This window comes from Octopus bimaculoides, chromosome 4, assembly GCF_001194135.2.
Source record: "Octopus bimaculoides isolate UCB-OBI-ISO-001 chromosome 4, ASM119413v2, whole genome shotgun sequence".
In the NCBI taxonomy this organism is placed as follows: domain Eukaryota; kingdom Metazoa; phylum Mollusca; class Cephalopoda; order Octopoda; family Octopodidae; genus Octopus; species Octopus bimaculoides.
The window spans coordinates 121,993,879-122,002,054 of record NC_068984.1 but is presented as its reverse complement, the minus strand read 5'-3'; the positions used below and the strand labels follow the sequence as shown (position 1 = coordinate 122,002,054).

General features: G+C 36.7%; 1 protein-coding gene across 4 annotated transcripts in view; it reads left to right on the top strand.

Moving 5' to 3' along the window:
- LOC106880305 (tRNA-dihydrouridine(20a/20b) synthase [NAD(P)+]-like) overlaps positions 1–8,176 on the top strand; it is a 233,774-nt gene that overhangs the window by 133,383 nt on the left and 92,215 nt on the right. Inside the window, exon 2 of one of the 4 annotated variants that reach the window (XM_014930181.2) lies at positions 2,512–2,594. The exons of the other annotated variants lie outside the window; for them this stretch is intronic. The gene's annotated coding sequence lies outside the window, so the exon portion shown is untranslated. The remainder of the gene's footprint in view (positions 1–2,511; positions 2,595–8,176) is intronic. 4 annotated transcript variants of the gene reach the window in all.

The window sequence follows — 8,176 nt, the reverse complement described above, 5'->3', positions numbered from 1 at the left end:
CTCAACCTCTCCTTCTGCCCAAATTTACTCCACCTCCATATTATGAGAAACCACTAGATCCATCTCCAGCACAGCCCACTTTTCTACCTTGTCCTTCACCCCCCCCCCCTCCAATACCATACTGTTTTAACAATTAATATATGTTCCTCCCATCATCCTTTTACTACCTGCCTAAAATAATCTTGCATTTCTTCTAGTATGGTGTTTCTTGTTTTGTCATTTGCTAGGCAACTTCACTAGTACTGGTACCATGAAAAAAGCTCCCAGTATAGTGATTGCACCATACTGTAAAGTGGTTGCAAACTACAGCTGATTTGTCTTATACTGCTTGTGTTCATACATAGTAACTCCATGCATCCACCAAAGCATGTCCACTTCGTTTCTTTCCAGTTATGAGTACATTCCATCTGATCCTTGTGTCATTTTTGACAAACTCGGATGCACTAATGTCTTTCATTTTTCCATTTCTCTGACTTCCCCCCTCTCTGATGACAGTTTACTCAGCTTATGGAATCCTTACTCATTTTTGAGTAAACTGAAATGTAATATCGTCAATTGGGGATATTTCTTCATTTTTCCATTTCTCTGGCTTCTCCCTCTCTGATGACTGTATACTCAGCTTATGGAACCCTTACTCAATTTCTTGGCTATTCTAGAAACAGCTGTAAGAGATTCTGTATGTTAACTTTCTTTATCTACATTAAATGGCTTTTTTTTTTTTTGAGTGATGCCAAATGTTTTACCTGCTCAATAGGAAACCATTTTTAGCTGCCTTTGGTTGGTGGTTTCAACACCACATTTTTCAGTTGCAGTTGAAGCCAGAGTTTTAGTGGTAAATCAAACTGAGTACTCATACATAGTACATACCTACTACATTGTCAGTTGACGAAAACTCCTTGAATGACACATGACATATATATGCAGTGACAACTGAGTTGTATAGGCTGTGTGAAACATGCAATATTGAGTGGTTTATACAACGCACACCCACACACACACACACACACAGACACCTACACATACATATATGTTTGTATGTATAAACCACCCAATATTGCATGTTTCACATAGCCTATATAACTCTGTTGTCACTGCTTATACATGTCGTGTGTCATCCAACCATAATTTCATCGCAACGTCTAGAATACATGCTTACTTTTTGAATGCGTTTACAATGATATTTGCTCTATCATTTATTTTTTTCTTGTCTTTTTCTATCTTTAGATCCATTTTGCCATATTTGTTTTTCTCCTTAATCTCCAATAATGTTTTACATTCCTTTTAGTTTTCTCTATCAATGAACTTTGGTTAGTTTTTCATAGTTTTATTATCCTCATATAAACCTCACCAGCACACAATAGAAGTGGTTAAAACTCTTCCACTTCCTCTGATCCATTTTTCTATCATCTTTCATCAGCTGCAATTCAATAACAGACCCTCTATTCTGCTGTTATTTCTCCTCTATTAATGTTGATGTCATCATTGTCAATTTTATTGTTTGTTGCTGTTGTTGTTGAAGTTGCTAATATGAAATTCCATTGACTATATTTTCACTATTATTACTATAGACAATCTTCTCCCGATTATTGTTATAATAATTACTATTGTTGTTGTTGTTCCACTTGCCTTGTAATTCGGTTAATAATATTGATGTTACTTTTGTTTTATACTCTCTCACTCTATTACATGTTGCCAATTCTCGTAGAGATGGCTTGTATTAAAATCATTTTCTTCTGCATCTCACGAGATATGGAAATTCCATCACTCCTTTGTGCAAACTCTCAGCAATAAAAATAGTAATAACAGACAAAACAAAACAAAACAAAACAAAAAAAGAAAAAAGAGAAGTCAAGACAAAACAATATTTCTACATTGATTATCTCTGCTACTGAGGCACTTGCCTTAGATTGTCACATAGAGAACCTTTGGTTTAAATTCCTATTTATTAAATAATGGAGATTTTAATTCTGTGATCCCACCTACAGGGATGGACTACAACATCAAATGCTGATGGACAACAAAGAAATTGTAAAGCAACAGCATGATATCCACTCCATTATGAATTTGTTCAATCATATTCAAAATTCATATATATATATATATATATATATATATATATATATCATATATCATTTTAAATAAAGGAAGTTCATATCACACAACCAGGGACAGTCTCAGACAGGTTGGTATCAAAAAGGTTAAACAGATAAGTATGCTCTGGCATTGCATGAAAATATAACCCTGCTTTGTCTATGTTGCAAACATTCCCAAGACGATACTCAGCTATAATTTTTGGCCACTCTGCCTCAATTCATAACTGATAAAAAAATTTTTTAAATGGCACTTTTTCCTCACCATGAACACATTTTTGCACACAATATTCTCTTGCCTTTTTCTGCCTGTTAAACGATCCATCAGTTGGTGCAAAATTTTTCTTTACCCATTTCTTTACAAATTCTTCTGCTTTTTGATGCCTCAGCTGTTCATTAATTCAAGCATTCTTTTCACCAGCATTTCTAAACCAAATTTGCAATGCTGACTCAACTGAACTATCTTTACCAGATCATACTCGCTTAGGATCTGTGTTCTTATGAGTAAGTGCTGATTTTTCAATGTCAGACTTGTTTCTCTTTTACTTTGTCTTTCCGTTCTTTTTTGTTTTATACACATTAGTGGCAGTGAATTTTCTAAATAAACAGCAGCTCTATGTTGACTCATTTTGGGCAACTTAACATAGCACTCCAGTATTTTTAGTTTGTTTTGCAAAGACAAATTTTTACTCCATATTTACTTCTATCATCATGATGAGAATGGTGGGGGTAATAATCGCCTGTAGCCACTTTAAATTCACTAGAAAACATAGTGTAAATAAATTTTTTAAAATCAGCTTCATTGCTTGGGTGCTCTCACAAATTCCAACAGAAAACCAGAATTGATTTCATATTCAGTGTGATACACTTTTATAGGCTAATGAATGATGTGAAAATCGTTTTCGCTATAAATCAATAAATAAAGAGTTAGTAGCAATTAAATTTTGAAAATTTTGGGTAATTTTAGCCAATCATAAGCCACAAACACATTCATGCCTATTTCCATAGTAACAAGCCAAACATGAGAACTCTTTTGTCAGCAAGAAAGCATGCATGTTGACAAATATATTCTAAATGCATCTGGATGTAAAATCCTACCTCAAATACATACCTTCCTGACCCATGAATATATTTAGAAAGTCTAATTGTTTGACAACCCCCCACCCCAATTTCTACAATTATAGGCATAGATGCGGCATAGGTGCAGGCGTGACCATGTGGTAAGAAGCTTGCTTCCCAACCATATGGTTCCAAGTTCAGTTCCACTGTATGACACCTAGGGTGACTGTCTTCTACTATAGCCTTGGACCCACCAAAGTCCTGTGAGTGGATTTGGTAGACGAAACGTGACAGAATCCTGCCATGTATATATATGTGTGTGTGTGTCTTTGTGTCTCTGTTTATCCTCACTACCAATCATTGTTGGTGTGTTTACATCCCCGATACTTAGCAGTTCAGCAAAAGAGACCAATGAATTAAGTAACAGGCTTACAAAAAATGAAATTAAGTACTGGGGTTGACTCATTCAACTAGACATTCTTCAAAGTGGTGCCCCAGCATGGCTACAGTCTAGTGACTGAAACAAGCAAAAGATAAAAGACAAGATAATTCAATACTAAATTCTGAGTATACACCATTTATGCAATTTCTTTCTTCTGTAATACAATTTGTTACAGCTATTAAAAGTGCAGAGCATATTAATACTCATAACAAATTGTACCTTCTAAGAAAAAGCTGACTGCACACATTTGTATAAACATAACAGGCTGGATATGGTTATTTAGGACAGACAAGTAATGGTATGCACTATCATATAGGTTACCTGCTCTGCTGATGTGAATATCTCTTTGAAAATGAAAGGGAGAGTCAATAACTATGAAACCTTTAGCTTCTACACTTTGATTATAAATTCACATTTATACAAATAGTAATTGGTGTACTTGGTTTTGTTGGTAAACTGTTTAAGTGACAACTGGAAAAGGTAGCATTTTCAGAAAAAGAAATCAACCAGCAAATGCACATAACAGCTACAATATGTAAGTGGAGCAGTAAAAATATGCAACACTTTTCTCAAGAAGTACAGTCAACAAAAGCTTCACAGTTGGATGTGATGATCATCATTGAACTTGATAAACAACAATGAGCATATATATATATGTACACCCAGAACTATGCTAATAGCTTAAGAGTGAAATGTAGGATTTCTCAGTTTTCTGTGAATTAGTTTTGATAAAACTTTTCCCAGCTGGCTTACACACTATGGCAACGCCATTGTTGTTTTCATTATTCTGTGTAACGTCCTTTCTTTTTTATTTCAGATTCTTCAGTTTTTGGGTGAATTACACTAATGGTGTCTTTCCTCTCTAAGAACAATGGGATGTGGAAAAGGCCTTAACGATGAAGAAAAGGCTGTCATCATCAAGGAAAGTGCTAAAGGCACCTCTCTTCATGTCATTGCGGAGAAGTTAGGTTGTCATGTGGACACAGACGATTCCTGAAGGACTCTTTGCCAAGGAAGAAACAATCCAATTGTGGGACCTCCAAGCCTGTGACAGCTAGGGATTTACGGAATATTGGCTGAAAATTATGTGGGAAAGCTGGACAAACAAGCAAAGCCATTTTCATCACCTCTGGACTTCCTCATGTACCGAAAACTACCAGAAATTGCATCCTCAGGACCATGGCTTCTGTGCATGAACCCCTGAAACTGCCTCCTTTAACACCCCATCACAAGAGTTTGAGGTTTCAATGGGCCCAAAAGTATGACGTTAGACATGAGTAGTGTTCTGTTCACTGATGAAACCAGGGTGACCCTTGACAGACCTGACAGTTGGGTCTATTTTGGAGATGAGTGTCACCAATATCTATGACATTAACAACAGAGTGGAGGAGTCATGTTGTGGCCCAGTCAGGATGCCTGAAGGGGTTAAAGTAACCACAGCCACATACTGCAATATCCTGAAGGAGGTCTTGGATCCCTGGCTAGATGATATACCACTATCACTTCTAAGAAATCTTGTATTCATGCATGACAATGCTCCCTCCCACTCTACTAGGACCACCCAAACATTACTAGGGTCTTACAGCATACAAGGTGGAAGGTTGATGGTATGGCCACCAGCATCTCTGGATCTCAACCCTATCAAAAATCTTTGGCCCAGCATTAAACAAGATGTTTATGCCAATGGACTCCAATTTACATCGAAAGATGTCTTATGGATGACCATCAAAACTGCAGCAGATGCAGTCCAACCTGCTATAATATTAAGAAATTCACAGATTCTATGACTAATATGGTTTTTGAAGTTATCCTTTGAAATGACGCTCATGTGGTTAAATAATTCATTATGTCAATAAATGTTATAATATTATTATAATATCATCGGACTATAGATAACCAAATTACAACAGGTATATAGTCCATTTTTTGTTCTATAGTGCATTGTTATACCATTCTAAACTTTTTATTCTTTACAAACAATACACAATGCTTCAAGCGAACTACACTACTCTCCTATAATATTATTATCGTTTTCTGTTAAATATATACTCAATGTATGCTTAATATGTATCGTTACTCTTCATTTTCTGAAAAAATATTTCTAGAGGGGCTATTTTCATTCAAAAGCTATTAGTGTGGGTCACCCAAAAACTGAAGAATCTGAAATAAAAACGAAAGGACGTTACACAGAATAATGAAAACATAACAATGGTGTTGCCATAGAGTGCAAGCCAACTGGGAAAAGTTTTATCAAAATCAATTCACAAAAAAACGAGAAATCCTAAATTTCACTCTTAAGCTATGAGCGCGGTTCTGGGTGTATATATGAGGTGGTATCAAAAGGTTCCTGGGCTAGTTATGTTTAATAAAAAATAACTGATTTACCTAAGTTTTAACATCATCTCCTTTGAAATAGTCACCTTGTGCAGCGATACACTGGTCCCAGCATTTCTACCACTTTTGGAATCTGGCCTGGAAGTCGTTTTCTGTAAGAGAGATGAGGACCTTCTGCGATTTGCTCTATATCTCAAAAGCAGTGTTAAAATGGTGACCTTTGAGCTGCATTTTCATTATATAAGGGTGGGGATAGGGGAGTAGTTGGAATAGAGCTGGAAAGTAATAAAGGTGATGAGGGGAAGGTGTTAGAGTGTGGCATCAAGGCACAAAAAGGTGAATAGAAGAGAGGGAATGATGGGTAAATTGAGGCTGCAATAGTGTGTGGGGGAATTAGAGATGTGGGAAGGGGGAAGGTAATTAGAATATGTGTGTGTGTGTGTATATACATACATATACATATATATATATATATATGATTGCTTAGATTTGGCATTCAATCTCCTTCAAAGTAGTCCCTTCTTTCTGAAGCCACATGCTTTATCCAGCATTGTTTCCATTGATGAAAACATTCCCGGAACTCCTTTTTGGTGGCAGCTGCCTCACCACATTCTCTTGGATTTCCTCAGCACCTTGAAATCTTGTTGGGGGTCTTGCACTGTGAAGCCTGAGCCTTGGTTTTGGGATCATAGCCACCTATGATTCATCACCTGTTATGACCATTTTCAAAAAGGTTTCATTTTCCTCTACACAGTTGAGATCCTCCACAGCTGAAACCCAATTTTCGTGAGGTGACCACACTCTATGCACTTTACTTCAATAAACTGCTATAAACAACAAAAATGAGTGAGAATGTTATAACTTAGTGTGCATGTACAATAGAACTCAAGGTCCCATATGTGCTAAGTGCCTTCATTCTGGGTACTTTAGCTCTGTTGCCATAGCAACAGTCCTGATACTTTTTAATCAGGCCTCATATACTAAATAAATGTTCAGAACAGAATTGACTTGATGTATTGATCTTAAACTCTTTTTCAGTTTCTAATTGGTAATGAGGTCAGGTTATATGAGTGGTTAAAGATGTTGCTAAGTTCAATTATTGTCTCGTTCCCTAAACACTTTAAGTCTATATTTAAATGTGATAACCCCTTCCCCCCGCCTACCCTCCACTAATGATTTTGAGTTATAGAACCTCTCTGATACTTTGCTCTTGTCTAATGGAAGGAAGTGTCAGTATTGTCACAGTCTAGGTGGAAAGTGTATATTCTGTGTTTGGTTTTCCTGTCTTCTTGCAGCAGATTTTGATGACTGATATTTGGAAATGTGTATGACACTATTATAGTATGTGTATTTTGGTCAGATTTTTTTTAGTATGTTATGTGATATGGGTGTGGCCATTTTCAGAATTGTTGATGTTGCTAATTAGTTTGCAAAGTATTTTACTTCTTGTTTTGGTGGTTTATGTTAGATAAAAAGGTTTGGTGGGTGAAAAGCACAAAGAGAGAGAGAGAGAGAGAGAGAGAGACACACACACACACACACACACACACACACACACGAGGATGAATGACTGCAATTTTACTTAGCTTGAAGCTGTGTGAAGCTAAGTAAAATCGCAGTCTCTTTACAGGTGCATGTGCCACATTGCTTTGTAAACACACTTGTACTGGGGTCACATAAAGGACACCCAGCACACTCTGTAAAGTGGTTGGCATTAGGAAGGGCATCCAGTCATAGAAACCATGCCACCACAGACAGTTGGAGTCTGAACAGCACCTTGGCTGGCCAGCTCCTGTCAAATCGTCCAACCTTGCCAGCATGGAAAACAGATGTTAAACGATGATGACAATAATGGGCTTTTTTCACTTTCTCTTTACCAAATCCGTTCACAAGGCTTTTGTTAGTCTGAGGATATAGTAGATGACACTTGCCCAAGGTGTCACACAGTAGAACTGAACTTAAAACCATGTTGTTGCAATGCAAGTTTCTCATCACAGAGCCCTATCTGCACCTGTAGTGCTGTGTGCTATGTTAGAAGTTATTTTTATTCTTTTACTCTTTTACTTGTTTCAGTCATTTGACTGCAGCCATGCTGGAGCACCACCTTAGTCGAAGAACTTGACCCAAGGATTACACACCAGCATCGGTTGTCAAGTGATGGTGGGAGGACAAACACAGATACACACACATATACATATATACATACATATATACGTACATACATACATATATATATATATATATATATATA